This window comes from Hyla sarda, chromosome 11, assembly GCF_029499605.1.
Source record: "Hyla sarda isolate aHylSar1 chromosome 11, aHylSar1.hap1, whole genome shotgun sequence".
In the NCBI taxonomy this organism is placed as follows: domain Eukaryota; kingdom Metazoa; phylum Chordata; class Amphibia; order Anura; family Hylidae; genus Hyla; species Hyla sarda.
Window position 1 is genome coordinate 7,420,267 of NC_079199.1, and position 22,181 is coordinate 7,442,447.

A 22,181-nucleotide genomic window follows, 5' to 3' on the forward strand; every position below is an offset into this window, starting at 1 on the left:
GATGTAGGTGGTACACTGGTAGAAGTTATAGATGGTACACTGGTAGAAGTTATAGATGGTACACTGGAAGACGTTGATGCAGTGTTATTATTTTTATTTGTTACAGCTTGTAATTGATTTTGCATACATTTTTAAAGCATTCCTGCCGTATGAGAAGGAACTGATTATTACATTTGTGGTGTATCATGCTTTTACCACAATTTTCTGAAATCACTAACAATTGCATAATTATGAAGAAATTATGCAAATTGCAGTAAATCGTGCCATTTTTCCACAATTTTCAGTAATTTTCCATAAAAACGCATCAATAATGTACACGGTACCGCAACAGTACAATACCATAATGAGATAATAATATCCTACAATCTCATAACATATAACTAACATTTTCCATTCTGAATTTTTCAGTATTTTATATTGAGTAAATTTTTTTTACTTTAGACGCAAAATGGAAAAAGTTGCGTGAAATCGAAACCACACTTATTTTCAAAGCAAACATAGGCGAGCTATAAAAATGTACTGCGAAAAAAAAAACTCTGATTAATATTAGTGTTAAAGGAGTACTCCACTCACAGACATATTATCCCCTATCCAAGCGGCGGGACCCCCATGATCTCCATGCAGCACCTGGCTTTCTAAACAGTATGTTTAGAACACTGGGTTTCAATGGCCAAAGCCATGATGTTACTCCACACCCTCTCATGACATCACGCCATGCCCCCTCCATTCATATCTTGAATGGTGGGGGCGTGACATCACGAGGAGGCGTGATGTCACATCTCCAGCCGCGGAAACCCAGTGTTCTAAACATACTGTTAAGAATGTTGTGTGCTGCACAGAGATCAGACATCTTATCCCCTATGACCACCCCTATGCAATCCCTATTTTAGTCCTTAAATGCGCATGGTGGTCTCTCCCTTCGGAGCCCTGTCGTATTTCAAGGAAACAGTTTAGGGCCATATATGGGGTATTTCCGTACTCAGGAGCAATTGCATTACATTTACCCCTTATGAAAAGAAAGAGTTGGGGTCTACACCAGCCTGTTAGTGTAAAAAATATGGTGTTGCCCCATACTTTTTATTTTCACAAGCGGTAAAAGGAAAAAAAAAGACCCCCAAAATTTGTAACACAATTCCTGAGTACAGAAATACCCCATATGTGGATGTAAAGTGCTCTGCGGGCGAACTACAATGCTCAGAAGAGAAAAAGCGCCATTGGGCTTTTGGAGACAAAATTTATCCGGAATTGAAGGCCACGTTTGTTTACAATACCCCGATGGACCCCCCCACGTGACCCCATTTTGGAAACTACACCCCTCACGTAATGTAATACGTTTTACAGTGAGCATTTATGCCCCACAGGTGTCTGACAGATTTTTTGGAACAGTGGTCTGTGGCCCACTGTTCCAAAGATCTGTCAAATGCCAGTGGGGTGTAAATGCTCACTTCATCCCTTATTAAATTCTTAGAGGGGTGTAGTTTCCAAAATGGGGTCACATGTGGGGGGGGTCCACTGTTCTGGCACCACGGGGGGCTTAGTTAATGCTCATGGTCCCGACTTCTATTTTGGGAAAATTTGGGGAAAAAACTGCATTTTAGTGAAAACATTTTTTTTCTCATTTACACATCTGACTTTAACATAAAGTTGTCAAACACCTGTGGGGTGTTAAGTCTCCCTGTACCCCTTGTTACGTTCCTTGAGGGGTGTAGTTTCCAAAATAGTAGAGATGAGCAAAGTTACAGTAATTCGATTTGTCACAAACTTCTCAACTCAGCAGTTGCTGACTTTCGCCTGCATAAATTAGTTCAGCTTTCAGGTGCTCCGGTGGCTGGAGACTCTTTCATAGGACTGTATTCACCATTTCCAGCCCACCGGAGCACCGGAAAGCTGAACTAATTTATGCAGGCTAAAGTCAGCAACTGCTGAGTCGAGAAGTTTGTGACAAATCGAATTACTGTAACTTCGCTCATCTCTGCAAAATAGTGTGCCATGTGTTTTTTTCTTTTCTTCTTTTTGCTGTTCTGACACCATAGGGGCTTCCTAAATGTGACATGCCCCCAGAAAACCATATCAGCAAAATTCACTCTCCAAAATCCCATTGTTGCTCCTTCCCTTCTGAACCCTCTAGTGCATCCACAGAGCACTTGACATACACATATGAGGTATTTCCTTACTCGAGATAAATTGGGTTACAAATGTTAGGGTGATTTCTCTCCTTTTACCCCTAGTAAAAATTCAAAATCTGGGTCCACAAGAACATGTGAGTGTAAAAAATTAAGATTTTGAATTTTCTCCTTCGCTTTGCTGCTATTTCTGTGAAACACCTAAAGGGTTAACACACTTACTGAATGTCATTTTGAATACTTTGAGGGGTGCAGATTTTATAATGGAGTCATTTATGGGGTATTTTTAATATGAAGGCCCCTCAAATCCACTTCAAAACTGAACTGGTCCCTGAAAAATTCTGATTTTGAAAATTTTGTGGAAAATTGCTGCTGAACTTTGAAACCCTCTGATGTCTTCCAAAAGTAAAAACATGATGCAAACATAAAGTAGACATATTGTATATGTGAATCAAAATATAATTTATTTGAGATGTCCATTTTCCTTATAAGCAGAGAGTTTTAAAGTTTAAAAAAATGCAACATTTTCAATTTTTGAAATAAAATTTTCACATTTTTCACCAAGAAATGATGCAAGTATCAACAAAATTTTACCACTAACATAAAGTAGAATATGTCACGAAAAAACAATCTCGGAATCAGAATGAAAAGTAAAAGCATCCCAAAGTTATCAATGCTTAAAGTGACGGTGGTCAGATGTGCAAAAAATGCCCGGGTCCTTAAGGTGAAAATGGGCTGGGTCCCTTAAGGGGTTAAAGGGGTACTCCCCTGCTAAGGGTTTTCCATGTATATTGAGCCTTGCAGGGAGTTGTGCTTACCTGCGCATTTTAGATCAGGGGTCCTCAAACTACGGCCTGCGGGCCACATGCGGCCCGCTCAGGACATTTATCCGGCCCGCACTGCCTAAGGACATCCCTGTGTCCTGAAAGATGTTTTCGGGACGCAGGGATGCGCTCTTGGCGGCCCCGCGTTTACTTTAAAAACACAAGGGCCGCCGTTCTGTGCGTGCGCACATAGCAACGGAGCACGGAGGAGCGGAGCAGCGATGAGGACGTGCGCTGGCCAGCTTGGTAAGTGTTACCAGTGGCACATCAGCTTCGGTGCTCCGACCACCGCTCCTCTGGTCCCGGGACTTACTGCTATGGCGGGACTGGAGGAGTGGTGGTCGGAGCACTGAAGTGGGGCAGTACACAGGCATACAGCCTCCAGCCATACACTGTAGGGCTGGAGGATGTATGTCTGTGGGGGAACATACTGCACCTAAAGTGGGGAACTGTACTGCACCTAATGTGGGGAGCAATACTGCACCTAATGTGGGGGAACTATACTGCACCTAATGTGGGGGAACTATACTGCACCTAATGTGGTGGAACTATACTGCACCTAATGTGGGGAAACTGTACTGCACCTAATGTGGGGGAACTGTACTGCACCTAATGTGGGGGAACTATACTGCCAACCTAATGTGGGGGAACTGTACTGCACCTAATGTGGGGGAACTATACTGCACCTAATGTGGGGGAACTATACTGCCAACCTAATGTGGGGGAACTGTACTGCACCTAATGTGGGGGAACTATACTGCACCTAATGTGGGGGAACTATACTGCCAACCCCAATATGAGGGAACTACAACCCAATGTGGGGGGATCTATACTGCCAACCTAATGTGGGGGGAACTATGCTGCGTACTTAAAGGGGTAGTCCACTAATAAGATATATACGTGTGCATAGGAATTTGTTCATGTTTTTTTTTAAATTTTTTATCTTTAGTACGGCCCTCCAACGGTCTGAGGGACCGTGAACTGGCCCCCCTATTCAAAAGTTTGACTGCCCCTGTTTTAGATGGTCTATTGTTTGTGTAGCTCTTCTTTTGTGACCTCTTTGTTGCTGGACGGTAGTTTCTGATTCTGGTGACTGGCGATTCCTCTGGCCTGCTTCATGTCGGCCATGTTGTGAGCGCCACATCTCTTACTCAGCTGTGACGTTTTCTGCACCTCCTCCCAGCTGCCGCTCTGCCCTTCCCCTCATGAACATAAATCCCATTGGTTGTGGCAGTCATTGCCCATTATCAGCCAATAATGGTTCAGAACGGACTCCGCAGCACCTATCTTCTTACTTGTGTGCATGTCTGCTCCTTGATGTGCAGCGTCCTTAGCAACTGACTTACTTCTGAGCAGACTCCTGCAGTGCAGAGACACTACTGGTTTCCATGATGGGAGTAGTAGTTTCACAGCTGCTGGAGTCTGCCAGTGGCTGGGGAGGCTAAATTAGTGTTTGTACTACTACCCCCATCATGAAACAGAGTCTGTTCATGTTGGGGTAGTAGTACAGGGGCTGAAGGATTGATCGCACCGGGTCTCAATTCTGACACCCAATGCGATCAGCAGTTATAAAGCAGGGAAGCGAGTGGCATGCTGCGCTACTCTGCAATGTATCTAATGTTTAAACTTTCATTTTTAAATCTCCCGCCGGGAGCCCTGAATGGCCGGCACCGAGGAGCCATTCAGGGCTCCCGGCAGGGTTTTTAAACTTTTACTGTCTTAACCCTACATGTATGCCTCCATGCATATTTATAATAATTTATTGGCACCAGTGTGCATAAGTTTATCCCCACCATGTCCATATGCCCCCGTGGCCATATCCCCCCAGTGGTCTTATTGCCTGGCTGCCTGCTGCTCCTCATCTTCTAGGAGCAGGGCAGCAGCGGGGACATATCGGGTGGCGGCTGCGGTGCAGAATGAATGAAGCCGATATATCCTGCATGGCAGCTCCATTCATCCATTCATTATCTGCCGCAGCCCGATATGTCCCCACTGCTGCCCTGCTCCTAGAAGATGAGGAGCAGCAGGCAGCCGGGGAATAAGACATATGGACATGGGGGGATATGGACACTGGGGGATATGGACACTGGAGGGATATGGACATGGAGGGGGGAATAAACGTATGCACACTGTAGCCAATAATTTATTATAAATATGCACGGGGGCATACATTTAGGGTTAACACAGTAATAGTTTAAACACCCTGTCGGGAGCCCTGAATGGCTCCTCGGTGCCGGCCATCCAGGGCTCCCGGTGGGGGATTTAAAAATGAAAGTTTAAACCTTATATACAGCGCAGAGGAGTGGAGCATGCCGCCTGCTTCCCTGCTTTATAACTGCTGATCGCATCGGGTGTCAGAATTGAGACCCGGTGCAATCAATCCTTCAGCCCCTGTACTACTACCCCCAACATGGAACAGACTCTGTTCCATGATGGGGGTAGTAGTACAAACACTAATGTAGCCTCCCCAGTCACCGGCAGACTCCAGCAGCCGGGGAAGTACTACTCCCATCATGGAAACCAGCCTGTTCCATGATGGGAGTAGTAGTAGTCCCTCAGCACTGCAGGAGTTGCTCAGAAGTCAGTTGCGAAGAACACTGCACAGCAAGGAACAGACATGCGCACAAGTAAGAAGATAGGTGCTGCGGAGTCCGTTCTGAACTGCTATTGGCTGATCATTACCCAATGGCAGCCACAACCAATGAAAAAAAAGTTAGTTAGAATGTGATTACCATATTCATGAGGGGATGGGCAGAGCGACTGCTGGGGGGAGATGCAGCACAAAACGTCCCAGCTGAGTAAGTGACGTGGCGCTCACAACATGGCCGACAACACTGAGTGAAATGTGAGCGCCAGTCACGGGAAGCCAGTAACAAACAGTATCTTCCGGGAAGGTTTTAAAATAACTACAAAAGAACACCAGACAAGGAAAAGAAACCAAGCACAGAACTGGTAAGCTAAATATAATGATTTGCACCATATAACTATAAAAAAATAACCACCGGACAAACCCTTTAAAGGGTCCTCTTCATCTTGGGTGGTCATTATTGCTACCATTGTAGCCTGTACCAACAATTATCTGGGAACTGATTTGTGGACGGACGTACAGTGGAAAATGGTTTGATCTTGGTAAATCCTCTTTCCTGGATGTTGTGTAATGGAAAGGTATGCATTACACAGCTCAATGCGTTACCGTATGACTACCATGGCCCAAGTGGAGGCACATTGTGTAGTGATGTCACTTCCTGTCCTCGTATGTTAATCATCCCGTCTCATCGCTCCCAAGACCTAATTAAAACTTCTCCTCCACAAACACGACAAGGCTCATTCTTATTTAGTGTAATTAGGAACTTAAGATGAAAAGCCTTCAAGTTATTGCCATGAGTGAGTTCAGACACAATGGAAGGAATTCCAGCACGGGACAAGGAACACACAAAAGTAGACATTATGAATGGAATGTCTAAACATCATTGAAACTGTCATCCAGCTATAGAGGGGAAACTCGTGATAGACAAAGAATTATAACCTCAAAATGACCATAAATCATTGAGAAGATTAGAGCGTGTGAACTGCGAGATTCCACATCCCGGGAATATTTGTGTGTGTTCTGAGCTCACAAGCAAGGTGCTCCAACTATTTAACCCCTTCTTATCTTGTTTCCTTTGTCTCATGAACAGCAACAATTCGACATTATTTCCAAGAATCAGTAGAACTGAGGATAGAATATAGTGACTGGGTGGTGAAGATGATGGTGAACTGCACCTTCCAGTACTATCAGCCGGTCCTTAATAATATATATGTTCTATACAATTAAATACAATGTACCCAGACCGCACAAACAAGAAATGGTCTTCGGTTTCAGCTCTATCCTTAAAGGAGGGAATTGTTTTTGATCGTTTTAGCTTCTTTCTGGCCTTAAATGAACACTTTTTTTTTTTTAGGGATTGTTAATGGGGGTTTTCCAGTACTTCTTTTTATTGATTGTCTCTCTCCTCAGGAAAGGTCATCAATATCTGATCTGTGTGCGGGAGGGGGGGGGGGGCGGGTAGTTGGGGCTATGCTGTTCTCCAGAGCCACAATACACAATAAGGGCTCATGCACACTATGGATATGTTCTCCAGAGCCACAATACACAATAAGGGCTCATGCACACTATGGATATTCTGCTCAAAATTCCAAGCGGCAGCAGAATCCTATTGATCTCTGTAGGTTCCTGCCGCTCAGAGCACACTACTTAAATGGGCACTGTCAGATACAAAAACTTTTGATATGTTGTAAAGCATGTATAACCAACAGGTTTGGCATTTCCTCCCGTTGAGAGGAATTCAGACTAGTGAGCTAAATTAAGTGTGATTAAAAAATAAATAAAGGTGCTAGACACATAAAAATTAGATGTACATGGTCAGGATTAGGTACTGAGTGATATATTAAAAAATATGTTTTTTTGTTGGATTTGATGGGTACGCTTTAAGTTCCGTAGCAGAACACCCAATGTGGATCCAGATTCCGCTGAAAAAATGAACATGTATCTGCCTGAAAAAGGCCATTAGCCAATAGGACTTTGACTTCTGGCGCTTATTTCAACTGTGAAAATCTGTGGCACTGATTTAGCGATTCAACTTCCTCCTTGCTGAATTTCCATACTGTACATGGGCCCTAAATGAAGAAGTAATCATGTGGCTCCATACATTATATAATTTGCTGTGCTGGGTTACTGCAGCCCAGTGCCTGTTTACTTCAATGGGTGCGGACTGAGTTGCAATAATACAGAACAGCCGCTAAACAATGTACAGGGCCATTTGCTTCCATGACCGTGAGGGCAGGTGTTGGACCCCTACTGTCGCATAATGATGGCCCTTTTTTAAAAAATTTTATATTGGGCCATCACAATAGTATTTGCAATAATTTTTTGTGACACATAGGGCTAAAAATATTTTAGTGGAACTTTTAATTTCTTTTGTTAGTTCTATGAGGGGTAAAGTGTATTCCTTAAAGGGGTACTCCCGTGGAAAACCTTTTTTTATTTTTTATTTTTAAATTAACTGGTGCCAAAAAGTTAAACAGATTTGTAAATTACTTCTATTAAAAAATCTTAATCTTTCCAGTACTTTTAGTGGCTATATACTACAGAGGAAATGCTTATCTTTTTAGATTTCTCTCATGTCATGACCACAGTGCTCTCTGCTGACCTCTGCTGTCCGTTTTAGGAACTGTCCAGAGCATGAGAAAATCCCCATAGCGAACATATGCTGCTCTGGACAGTTCCTAAAATGGACAGCAGAGGTCAGCAGAGAGCACTGTGGTCATGTCATCAGAGAAATCTAAAAAGTAAAGCATTTTCTCTGTAGTATACAGCCCCTAAAAAGTACTGGAAAGATTAAGATTTTTTAATAGAAGTAATTTACAAATCTGTTTAATTTTCTAGCACCAGTTTATTAAAAAAAAAAAAAAAAAGTTTTCCACAGGAGTACCCCTTTAAACACTACACAGTAAGGGCTTCTCTCCCTGTTCTTTATGGTCACCAAAAGTATGGAATAGAGACCATATAAATAATGGATATGATTGTGCACATCTGGAATTTGCTCTTGCAGTAGTTTTCGGATTTGGCTAAAATATACTAAGGGGATATTCAAAGAATTTAGCGCCACTTTTTTTTTTGTTTAGCTGCACTACATGTGCTTTAAATGTGGCACACACTATTAGCATACAGCCTGTTCCAAATTATTATGCAAATTATATTTTTCTAATTTACCTAAATAATTGATGTAAATAACAGTCAGCATATTCTCATGTTATCAACTATTAAGAGAACAATTCAAATGTTATAATGATGACAGTATTTTTTTTTTAAACATAAAAAACCTGTAATGCACTGTTCCAAATGATTACGTACGTAAGTTTCAAAACACTTTATAGGTTGTAAAGAACTGAAAATTGTAATTTGTTGTGTTTCCAGCATATTTACTCAAAAGCTATTTAAATCGAACTTTTAACAACATTTTAACTTTTTAAACATTTTAATAGATCATGTTACATTTTAACATAAGGCCCCTTATTTAATAGCAGCTTCACAAGTCTTTAATCCATTGAACTTGTGAGTTTTTGGACAGTTTCTCCTTGAATTTGTTTAAAAGATGTCAGAATAGCCTCCCAGAGCTGCTGTTTGGATGTAAACTGCCTCCCACCCTCATAGATCTTTTGCTTGAGGATGTGCCAAAGGTTCTCAATAGGATTGAGGTCAGGGGAGGATGGAGGCCACACCATGACTTTCTCTCCTTTTATCCCCATAGCAGCCATTGATGCAGAGGTATTCTTTGCAGCATGAGATGGTGAATTGTCATGCATGAAGATGATTTTATTATGGAAAGCATAGTTCTTCCTTCTGTACCAGGGAAGAAAGTGGTCAGTCAGAAACGTCAGAAACGCCACAAACTTTGCAGAGGTCATCTTTATACCTTCGGGGACCCTAAAGGGGCCGACCAGCTCTCTTCTCATTATTCCGGCGCAAAACATGACTCCACCACCGCCTTGCTGATGTTGCAGCCTTGATGGAACAGGGTAGCCATCCACCAACCATCCACTACTCCATCTATCTGGACCATCCAGGGTTGCACGGCACTCATCAGTGAACAGGACTGTTTGAAAATCAGTCTTCATGTATTTTTCTGCCCAATGCACCTTTTCTGCTTGTGAGCATTGGTTACTCGTGGCCAAATAGAAGGTTTAAGCACAGTTGCAAGACTCTACACCTTGATGTCCGTGGGACTCCAGAGGCACCAGCAGCTTCAAATATCTGTTTGCTGCAATGTAATGGTATTTTAGCAGCTGCTCTCTTGATCCGATTCATGGATCTGGCTGAAATCTTCCTCAATATGCCTTTATCTGCACGAACCCATTTGTGCACTGAATCAGCAACAAATCTCTTAATAGTGTGATGATCACGCTTAAGTTTTCGTGAAATGTTTGCATAAATCATCCAAGGCATTGAACTATTTCACTCTTTTTGGCAGCAGAGAGATCCTTTTTCTTCCATCGGATAGGGTATAAGATGCCTGATCGCGGGAGTCCTGTTGCTGGCGACCCCCGTGATCTTTCACGCAGCACCCCATTACCATCAATACTCCGGCCTTGTGATCGGCAGTCATCAGACCCGGAGCGAACATGCCCAGTGACGGGACCCCTGCGATCAGGCATCTTATCCCCTATCCTTAGGATAGGGGATAAGATGTCTTAGCGCCGGAGTACCCCTTTAATAATGTGGAACACCCACCTTTAGTAGTTTTTCCTTAAATTGGCTCACCTGGCAATCTAATTATCACGTGTCCGAGATTGTTTTCAGTGATCAAAAGAGTCCTGAGATACAATGCCATGAATGAGTTAAACTGAAATACAAAATAATTAATCTTTGTGACATTTAAATAGTATTTGCATGATAATTTCGAACAGGGTGTATATTTAGCACCCAATTAGCCAATTTTTTTTTTTTTAAAGGTCCGTGGTTAGGTGCACAAAGTGTCGCAGTTAATGCCAAGTATACTTGGTGTTAAATGATTTGCTATTTTTTTTTACAAAAGATCAAGCACACTTCTGAAAATGAGGCTCAGTGAACACTCTTTGAGGCACAAAATAAGGAGCCCTAATAACACAAGTCTTTGAATATTTCCCCCACTGTTTTCCCCTTTCCCAACATATCATGTCTATATGCTAAAATAGGATTTGTCCTGGTATCTGAAAGCAGCCATGTTTTTCTTATTGTACAGTAAGTTAGAAACAGTTCATTCTACATGCACAAAAGAGAAACAAACGACTTGTGAACCCGCAGTGTCTTTAAAAAGGCATAATATGGAACTGTTCTTATAAATCCTGTCTGTCTGTGGCAGAAGAGAACTATAACAGTCATATACCCCTGAGACTAAAGAAAATTAGAGGTTGTTATCAGATAATGGAATAGTCTTGACAATTTCCTTTTTACACATCACCGCGTGGCCTTTATAAAGTAAAGCTCAGGGCACGATGAACTCATAAAATAACTATTTGTAACTGGTAAAATCTTTGTGATAACTTTTATACAGACAAGTGTCTTCAAATCTGTGGAATTTTATGAGGCAGCGCTTGTAAATGATGTCAATTTACACTGTGGAATCTTGTTCTTTTCCTTGTATGATGTTTGTCTTGCCCTTTTATCTTGTCCTCGGGCTGGGATGATACAAAGGAAGTCTATTACATCACATAAAACTACACAAGACTTGTGCAGAGACGGCATTTGGTTGCATTTTATAGTGTTCGCAGACACAAAGCTTTTTTTTCTCCAGTTCTTATATTCCCTTATCAGTACAATTACTCTGAATCATTGATATGCAGAGATTTACTGCAGCAATGGCTGCCATGGGATAGAACTTTTCCAGACAGTTGGCTTCCTCTTAAGGAGAGATAGTTTGCATTCTTTCCATGAAGTATTGCCTTGTTGAGGTCCCCATACACTTTAGTCAATAGTCTGCCAAACCCACCAACATTGGATAGATGGCCCAACTGCCTTAAGCAGGCCTGCCGGGGCCAAAATCAAAATGGGCTACACACTCTGGGCCACACACAGGTTTTAAGAGGGGCCTTCTTATCTCGACTCATGTAGTGCACCTCAAGGTAAATGTTTTTGAAAACACATTCCTATAGCAACCTTACCTCCTTCTCCTGATATTCCTGCTCCTTTCCTTCCCTTGTTGACAGCTTGTTGTAACCTAGATTTGTTATAAGACCTTCCTTGACATTGAGGGATAGCTGGTATCAGCTGCATGTGTATGCGCTCTCTACGCCCTTGGTCCTGTATGCCTTGAGTAGACTAAGACCTTCCTTGACATTACACAACTATGATCACGGGCAGCAAGGAATTATTTGGGGTGCTGCATGGTCTACAAGCCTGGTCTAAAGTGTATGGGAGCCTCCTGATGGTCCCCAAACAGATGACGTCATGGGAGAAAAGGATGGGGCATGTTGGATATCAACTGCCCTACCCTTTTTGTTCTCAAAAAGATAAGCGCCCGCCACAGGTGTCTGCCTTCGAAAACACACGCATGCTCAGACAAACCCAGAGTGCATGTGTATAGGGGGATTATTAGGAATAGCTTGTTTGGCTTACAGCTGTGTGTTCTAACTTCTTGCAGGAGATAGACCCCATGGGGGAGTTTTATCAAAACCTGTCCAGAAGAAAAGTTGCTGAGTTGCGCATAGAAATCAATCAGATCGCTTCTTTAATTTTGCAGAGGCCTTTTCAAAAATGAAAGAAGTGATCTGATTGGTTGCTATGGGCAACTCAGCAACTTTTCCTCTGGACAGGTTTTTATAAATCTCCCCCACGTCTATGAAGCCCGTCTACTATATTGAGTTGAGTCAGGCCGTGAGCTGGTTATATCTAATGATCAGTGAGAGCCACATGGACAGTCTGGTGGTGGATGACAGAGCAAATGTTGTGACATCATGGCCAGTATTCTTGTGACCTCATCACATTACTACAGAGCTTTTGGGTGATGTGAACATAAAATAAAATTACAGAGAGGTGTAACTTGTTGGAGGTTAAAGTGCATCCATATTGGTCATCATTGACAATTTCAAATTCTATTCTTGTAAACTGATGGTGAGATGGCCAATTGTCCAGGTACCCAAGGGGCGAACAGATTCTACATTCAGCACAAGATAATATAAGGTTGTATACATAGATGAGGAAAATGTTACTGTAGCTTTAAAGGCACTTGACAGATGACAAAGAATAATAAAGCAGCATGTACAGTGACCCCTCAACCTACGATGGCCCCGACATACGAGGCCATCGCATGTTGAAGGCAGCATCAACATACGATGCTTTTTTATGTTGAGCCATCGCATAAACAGCTATCTGACTGCTTCAGCTGCCAAAGGATAGCCGTTTACGGTGCCCCGTGAGCTCCAGTGATGGTCACTCACCTGTCCTCGGGGCTCCGGCGCGTCCTCTTCGGGATCCTCTGCATCGTCGGCGCTCTCCATCGTCATCATCACGTCGCAGCACACGCCGTCCCGTGATCCAATAGGAGCAGCGCGAGTAGCGACGTGTTGGCGGCGACGGAGAGTGCGGATGCTGGGGAAGCAGAGGGCTTGCCGGAGCGTCGGCGACACCTCGGGGACTCGGCGACAGCGATGGACGGCGACAACCAGGGCAGCTGTGACGGTCCGGAGCAGCGGGGACAGGTGAGTACAACTTCCTCTAGCAGTGGTCTACAACCTGTGGAACTCCAGATGATGCAAAACTACAACTCCCAGCATGCCCGGACAGCCAACGGCTATCCGGGCATGCTGGGTGTTGTAGTTTTACAACATCTGGAGGTTCGCAGGTTGTAGACCACTGTCCTATACTTTTACATTGCACGGATCCCTCAACATGCGATGGTTTCAACAAAGGCTGGTCCATTTGGAACGGATTACCATCGCATTTTGAGGGACCACTGTAGACGTTATCACTGAAATACAAAAATTGGATGTGAGCTTCGGGTGGTTGGGACGAGAAGGGGGATTCACTTTCCTGGAAAAAAGATCACTGTTTTATAACACAGACTGACTAAAATAAGCTTTGTGACCTTAATAGACTTTACTTTACTTGTGGAAGCCTTGAATTCTAATTTCACAGCAAACAGATTAGAGCCCAATGCTGGGACTCCCTCAAGGGTTTAACAGCAGAAGTAAAAGTTAAGAATGATACATTTTGCGATTCCCTTTCTATATTTCAGGAACGCACCACAGGGTCGTTTAACAATCTGTCTGCTGTGTAATAGCACAACGAATGTTTCAGGCACAGTCTGCATGTTTCGAAAACCAGATGAAAATTGACTAAACTTCTATGTGGAGAGTTTTCATTTCATTTTTTTTCCCCGGCCATGCTGACAAATCTTGACAAGGTATCTACCAACCGGAACAGATACAGAACATTCTAATTAAGAAATGTGAACCAGAATGGTGCAGTCAGAGAATGGTCTGGCAGGAAAGCTTAAAACAATACTTTCAAGATCTTCTGCTAATGACTTCCATCTTAAGAACGCACAAAAAACACCATCGTGCCCAACCCCTTGGAGACAGTATGCGAAGCAGCTGGATACTGTCTGCAAAACCTATCCAGGCCGCTGCAAACATACATGTTGTGATCTTACAAGAGGCCCATAGACTAATAGCTTGGAACGGGAACAAACCCCCCCAATAGGGAAAAAAAAAAGGTCCTTTGCATTGTAGATAGACAATTGCATATTCCTGAAAGACTGTGACAAGCCGACCAGAGGGTAACTGGATCAGCGGGAGGAATGGAGCTTGTCAGGGTTAGTCAGAAATATGAGTAAAGATTAGTCCTAACACCCACTCAGGTATCCAATAACCTTTACACACCATCCCTTGCTGTATGACCCACATCTGTGACCTGCTGAGTAATACCACAACACTGTGCAGTGAGATGTTATTTAAAGCAATAGTGATGAGATCTTCAGGTCGTTCTGGTTGGGATTCACATACAGATATGAAACTTGTAACCAATACATTGTGTTTGGAGCCTGGTATCATGCTACAAATATCTATTTGAACTACACTGCTCAAAAAAAATAAAGTGAACACTAAGATAACACATCCTAGATCTGAATGAATGAACTAATCATATGAAATACTTTCCTCTTTACATAGATGAATACGTTGACAACAAAATCACCAAAAATTATCAATGGAAATCAAATGTATCAACCCATGGAGGTCTGGATATGGAGTCACACTCAAAATCACAGTGGAAAACCCCACCACAGGCTGATCCAACTTTATGTAATGTCCTTAAAACAAGTCCCAATGAGGCTCAGTAGTGTGTGTGGCCTCCACGTGCCCGTATGACCTCCCTACAACACCTGGGCAAGCTCCTGATGAGGAGGAGGATGGTCTCCTGAGGGATGTCCTCCCAGACCTGGACTAAAGCATCCGCCAACTCCGGGACAGTCTGTGGTGGATGGAGCGAGACGTCCCAGATGTGCTCAATCGGATTCAGGTCTGGGGAACGGGTGGCCAGTCCATAGCATCAATGCCTTCCTCTTGCAGGAACTGCTGACACAGTCCAGCCACATGAGGTCTAGCATTGTCTTGTATTAGGAGGATCCCGCCATTCCTGTACCCCACTATTTCCAGGTAGCAACCTCAGCTAGACTGACATTGATTTGACCGTGTGTGTATCTTAGTGTATCTGTTAATTTGTGTGCTTCCAGCTGTTTCCCGACTCCTACTGTTTTTGTATTTTATTATTCTGACAATACTGCCCTGACACTTAGCAGGGAGGGTTTGTCGTCGTGGCTGTCGATCCGTCAGGCAATAGGTAGGGGCTGTGGGTGAGTTAGGGCTGCACTGTTCCCTGCCCATAAGTGACAATGACCTCCCATTCCCAAGACATGAGGGTTTATAGTTTGTCTGACTTTACAATGAATAGTCAGAAGGGCGTGAACTTAGTTTAAATAATGAGAGTAACTGGGTGGGATTACACAATCAGGGGTTGGGAGTGATTTACATAGAGGGGCGTGTCTGCCTAATACACATGCCCCTGACTGTATAATCCCGCATATCACCTGATATTCACTCCCATTATTTGAATTAAGTTCATGCCCATCTGACTATTCCTTGAATTATTAAAATATAAACCCCCATATATCAGGCACGGGAGGGCGTATCAAGAAAAGGTGTGTGATCGGGGTGCCCTAAGCTGTTTAATGGTAGTATCATCTAATTTTTGTGGATAAAACAACTAGTATTGGAGCCAAGGTTCATCTAATACAGTACTTCCCAACTTGTTTGCCTCCAGCTGTTGAAAACCTACAACTCCCAGCATGCCCGTGCAGCCAAAGGCTGTCCGAGCATGCTGGGAGTTGTAGTTTCTCAACAGCTGGAGGCAAGCAGGTTGGGCAACTTATCTAAAGTCTATATGAAAGTGAATTGTAGTGTTCAAAACAGTATTATCTGTACTCATTCATTGTCGCATGGCTTAGATGGTACCTGTTCCTCATGGCACCTTCCATAGTAAGAAGACCATGACATGAAGGAGCTCACCATGGGTCATGTCCAAATATAGCCACCCTTTTATTTAGATTGTTTCTTCTTACTCCCTCCTTTTTTAGTGTCTATTCCACATGGTAGACTATAAAATATTCCTCTGTACTCACATATATTATAGGAAAATGGCATGCTGAGTTTAAATATTACACCAGATTGCGCTCTACGCTCCCTCCGCGCCTGTAAAATAAGTGTCAGCCATACACGCTGCTCCGATGTTGATTCATATGCTTCTTCTCCTCTCTCGCAGCCTCTGCTATATGCACTAGAACAATGTTAAAAAATGCTCCGACATCTCCTTCCAAAGTGTTCAGCTGAGGGAGGGGGGAGGAATGTTCTTTATATCAATTTTCGAAATCTCCAGCTCGCAGGAAAGATTATGTCTCAGACAAAACAGTCTGTGAGTGACTTGTGTGGGCGAGCGCAGGTGGGTGTTCTGCTCCTTCTAGGTTACAAAGGAATACACCACTTTAGATTTGATTTCACTGAATTCCATACGCAGCCCAAATTCTCCTCGACCAAGAAAGCACCCAGAATATGCGCATGTAACCCACAATCTAAAATGGGACAATATTTGTCTTGTCCACCAGCCTGCTCCTCAGATACCCCTAGTGGAACTGAGAACTAAAAATAGTCTTGTAGATTTATTACGTTCTGTACAAGGTAAGCAAATCAAAATTCCTAATTTTGGGACAAAAATGAGAAAGAAAAATCTAATTCTACTGCCTAGTACAACACTAAAGCTGCCTACATACTCACAATAGCGATCGGCCAAATATTCATTTAGCTCAAGGGGTTTTCCTCCCAGGTCTCACCAAGCAACACACTCGGGAAGGCTGAGCGTGCATGACATTTTAGTTGTGTGATAGGAAAAATCTACAGCATAAGCAGAGAATTGGACATGCCAAAATCCAACAGATGTCGAGAGAAGATCAGGACACTCTCAATGCAAACTGAACAGTACCATACCCAGTGAGTTCCGTGCACAAGTCCCATCCATCACAAAAGGACTCATGCATGGAACTCGCTGGATATTGGACAGTTCCTGAGGAAGTTATACCTCCCAACATCTTATCTGCTAAGCATGACAGTGTATGTGGATATATTATCTGCTGAGCATGACAGTGTATGTGGATATATTATCTGCTGAGCATGACAGTGTATGTGGATATATTATCTGCTAAGCATGACAGTGTATGGGGATATATTATCTGCTAAGCATGACAGTGTATGGGGATATATCATCTGCTGAGCATGCACATTTATGGAGATATTTCATCTGCTGAGCATGCACATGTATGGGGGTGTTTCATCTGCTGAGCATGCACATCTATGGGGGTGTTTCATCTGCTGGGCGTGCAAATGTATATAAGGCTATTTCATCTACTGAGCATGAACATGTATGGGGTTGTACTATCTGCTGAGCATGCATGTGTATAGAGGTGTTCCATGTGCTGGGCATGCATGTCTTTGAATGAGTTCGGACATATCTATCTAAAGTGTGAGTCACATTTTAGATCCTATTAAAGTCTAATGAGTAGAAAACATCCATCCTTCACTAATACTAAGACCGCCACACGATGACTAGATTAGACATATCCCATAGATATTACTGAAGCTTACAACAGTGATTCCCTAAATGTATGCGGGGTGCAGTCATCTGTTCTGGATACATTTTTCTTATGGGGACTCTGGAGCCTTGGAGGGAGATCTACACTGAGATAACACATCCTAGATCTGAATGAATGAACTAATCGTATGCAATGCTTTCATCTTTAAATAGTTGAATGCGCTAAAAACAAAATCACAAAAAAATTATCAATGGAAATCAAATTTATCAACCCATGGAGGTCTGGATATGGAGTCACACTCAAAATCAAAGTGGAAAACCCCACTACAGGCTGATCCAACTTTATGTAATGTCCTTAAAACAAGTCCCAATGAGGCTCAGTAGTGTGTGTGGCCTCCACGTGCCCGTATGACCTCCCTACAATGCCTGGGCATGATCCTGATGAGGTGGAGGATGGTCTCCTGAGGGATGTTCTCCCAGACCTGGACTAAAGCATCCGCCAACTCCTGGACAGTCTTTGGTGCAACGTGGCGTTGGTGGATGGAGCGAGACACAATGTCCCAGATGTGCTCAATAGGATTCAGGTCTGGGGTACGGGTGGGCCAGTCCATAGCATCAATGCCTTCCTCTTGTAGGAACTGCTGACACACTCCAGCCACATGAGGTCTAGCATTGTCTTGCATTAGGAGGAACCCAGGGCCAACCGCACCAGCATATGGTCTCACAAGGGGTCTGAGGATCTCATCTCGGTACCTAATGGCAGACAGGCTACCTCTGGCATGCACATGTACGGCTGTGCGCCCCCCCAATAAATGCCACCCCACACCATTACTGCCACCGCCAAACCGGTATTGCTGGGGGATATTGCAGGCAGCAGAACATTCTCCAAAGCATCTTCAGACTGTCACATGTGCTCAGTGTGAACCTGCTTTCATCTGTGAAGAGCACAGGGCGTCAGTGGCAAATTTGCCAACCTTGGTGTTCTCTGACAAATGCCAAATGTCCTACACAGTGTTGGGCTGTTAGCACAACCCCCACCTGTGGACGTCGGGCCCTCATACCAACCTCATGGAGTCTGTTTCTGACCGTTTGAGTGGACACATGCACATTTGTGGCCTGCTGGAGGTTATTTTGCAGGACTCTGGCAGTGCTCCTTGCATAAATACGGAAGTAGCGGTTCTGCTGCTGGGTTGTTGCCCTCCTACGGCCTCCTCCACGTCTCCTGATGTACTGGCCTGTCTCCTGGTAGCGCCTCCATGCTCTGGACACTACACTGACAGACACAGCAACCTTCTTGCCACAGCTCGCATTGATGTGCCATCCTGGATGAGCTGCACTACCTGAGCCACTTGTGTGGGTTGTAGACTCTGTCTCTTGCTACCACTAGAGTGAAAGCACCGCCAGCATTCAGAAGTGACCAAAACATCAGCCAGGAAGCATAGGAACTGAGAAGTGTTCTGTGGTCACCTCCTGCAGAACCACCCCTTTTATTGGGGGTGTCTTGCTAATTGCCTATAATTTCCACCTGTTGTCTGTTCCATGTGAAATTGATTGTCAATCAGTGTTCTTCCTGAGTGGACAGTGGGATTTCACACAAGTGTCATTGACTTGGAGTTGCATAGTGTTGTTTGTGTTCCCTTTATTTTTTGAGCAGTGTATTATGTTGCCCAATGATTTATGATGGCACCAATGGGCGTAAAGTTAAAATTGACCAAATCGGGCAACAGCCAACTTATATGTAAACCAGTGTTCTCCAGTCTATGTCCATAAAGCTGTTGCAAATTACATTTGCCAGCAGGCCTAGACAACCCCCAGAGCATGCTGGGAATTGTGGTTATGCAACATCTGGAAGGCCCCAGATTAAGGGGGGGACACTGGTCTAAACCAATAAGTGAATGATTAGTAGAATAAGGTATCGCCACTTGAGTATCCCTGGGGAATGTATCCTGTAACACGTCTGGCAGGGACACTGCTCTCCAATGATCTCATACATCGTCAGTATCCTACCTTGTAATTACTCTCCGCCCACCTGACAAACGGGTATGCTTATTGTGTATCATTATTTTTACTACAGACTGAGCCATATTTGGAGGACAGGCTGTCATTTGCATTCACATCCTTTTCCTGTATCTCTGTGTGTCTACATTATTTCTATTTGATTTCTCCCGGAAAAAAACAAAATAAAATCTCGAGCTCATTTATCTTAAGTGTATAAGCCTTATAAACAAGCAGGGCAGAGTATATACAAAGATATCCAGTGTAAACACTATAAAAGTATATTCCTGCAGTTTGGCTATCCCAGCTCATTAGCCCTGGAACTTTATGGGAATTGCCTCAGTCGCTGATAAGGAAATTGCCTAATGTTCTGTCCATACCAATTACTAGAGGATCTTGCATATTATACACTCTGTTTACATCACATTTTTCATCTCCGCTTAGCGTCCAGACATACACACTAATTGTGTCCATAGGGCTCCATTAGCTCAACAGGAAGCCATTTGGCCTCTTTTTCAAGTGGTATACCTTGCCATACTGTAATGGCAACAGCTGGTAACAATACAGCAAAAGATGGACTTCACCCATAGCAATCACAGTTCTAGATCCTAATAGTGTCTACCAGTCCTCAGATACCCCCAGGACTTATTGGTAGGGCTGAACTATAAGACAAGCAGACAGAAGCAAGAAATAAATCACATGAAGCACACAGTAATAGTGGCTGGTACAAATTAACAAGAAGATCAACCCACCGTTGGATGAGAGGAACCGAAAGATGATTAAAACAAACTAATTATGATAATAGTAATCAGAAACTAAATCAAAAGATGGACAAGAGCAACTGCAAAACAGACCCCTAGCTAGCTCTTTTCCTAGATGTATCAAAGGAGTGCTTCGTTTAAACCAGGATAACGTGGCGCCGATCAGGACAGAGGAATCACGGAACCAGGATAAAATCCATCCGACTTTATTACCAATAATGCAACGCTATCCTGGTTTAAACGAAGCACTTCTTTGATATATCTTTCACGTACCCAGGAAGGCTGCAGACAGACCTTATCTAAACTACACACCTTTTAACATTGTTGTGTATGTTTTTGCACAACCTCTTCTGGTAAGGCTGGGTTCACACTACGTTTTTCAACTACGGTTCCCGCATACGTTTTCTATCAAAAACCGTATGGGGAAAAAAACGGATGGAACAGTATGGGAAAAAGTAAACCGTATGGGTTTTTAAACAGTATACTGTTTTTAAAAGTGCATACTGTTCCGTCCGTTTTTGTATAAAAAAAACCCATACGATTTTGAAAATTTTGTCCATTTTTAATGGGAGGAGTCTTGGGTGGGGACTTTAGGATTCAAATGCGCATGTGCAAAGTAAAAACGTATACGTTTTTCCCGTATGGAACCGTATACATGTGCGTTTCCCATTGACGTCCATGTTTAAAAAAAACGTATGCGGTTGCAGTACGGTTTTTAAACCGGAGACAAAATCATGGTCAACCACGGTTTTGACTCCGGTTTAAAAACCGTACTGCAACCGCATACGTTTTTTTTAACATGGACGTCAATGGGAAACGCACATGTATACGGTTCCATACGGGAAAAACGTATACGTTTTTACTTTGCACATGCGCATTTGAATCCTAAAGTCCCCACCCAAGACTCCTCCCATTAAAAATGGACAACATTTTCAAAAACTTATGGGTTTTTTTTCTACAAAAACGGACGGAACAGTATGCACAGTTGGCTGTCCAGGCGAATTGTAGTTTTGCAAGATCTGGAGGGCCACAGTTTGGAGACCACTGCCCTAGATCTATCCCTAAACACTAAATCTAACACAGACACCACTAAGCCTCACTGCCCTATAATAACCGTAATCTGCATACTAACCCTAGCATAGCAACCATCAGGCACTAGGACCAAGAGTCAAGGATCTGACTGAACAGAAACTGAATCAGGGAACTAGGAAACAAAATAACAGAAGCAGAAAATTCCACACTAAAGATAAAAGGAATAAACTAAAAGGGCAAAGAACTTAGAACTAGATGAGAACAAGCACTAGAAAACACACAAGGATTGCTGGAAACAAATGTACAGGGCTAACACTATAATACGCACAGTACTGCAAAAGAGAGGCTATCTAATCAGGAGCTCCACTCTACACTAGGCCAGAGTTGAGCAGTCATGACCAGATGATCAAGTAATAGATCAGCTGTGAGACGGCTACATAGAAACTGCTATAAAGGGAATGTCACATAAAAAAATACCTTTTTGCATTTTATGTTAAACATTTTTTGTTGGACATTTATTGTGATTTCCTTTTCTAATTTTCCATTTTACTATTTATCATGTTTTTGCCACTAAGCCAAAAACTAAGCTGAGATTTCTTGTTCTGTATGTGATGATAAAAAAAACACAACACCGATACCCTTATTAGGGAAGGCAATAAACTGCAAAAAAAAAAAACAGCGCCAACAAGGCGCAAAAAGCCCGTTATCCCTAATAATAAAACGTAACTTTTATTTGATATATGTTATGATACCTATATTGTCACGGTCTTATGAAAATTCATAAAGTGACACA

General features: G+C 43.0%; 1 long non-coding RNA gene across 1 annotated transcript in view; it reads left to right on the top strand.

Moving 5' to 3' along the window:
- The first annotated feature begins 12,332 nt into the window (after window positions 1-12,332).
- LOC130295345 (uncharacterized) overlaps window positions 12,333-22,181 on the top strand; it is a 38,928-nt gene continuing 29,079 nt past the window's right edge. Inside the window, exons 1-2 of the long non-coding RNA XR_008848791.1 lie at window positions 12,333-12,644; window positions 14,633-15,118. This is a non-coding gene — a long non-coding RNA (uncharacterized LOC130295345). The remainder of the gene's footprint in view (window positions 12,645-14,632; window positions 15,119-22,181) is intronic.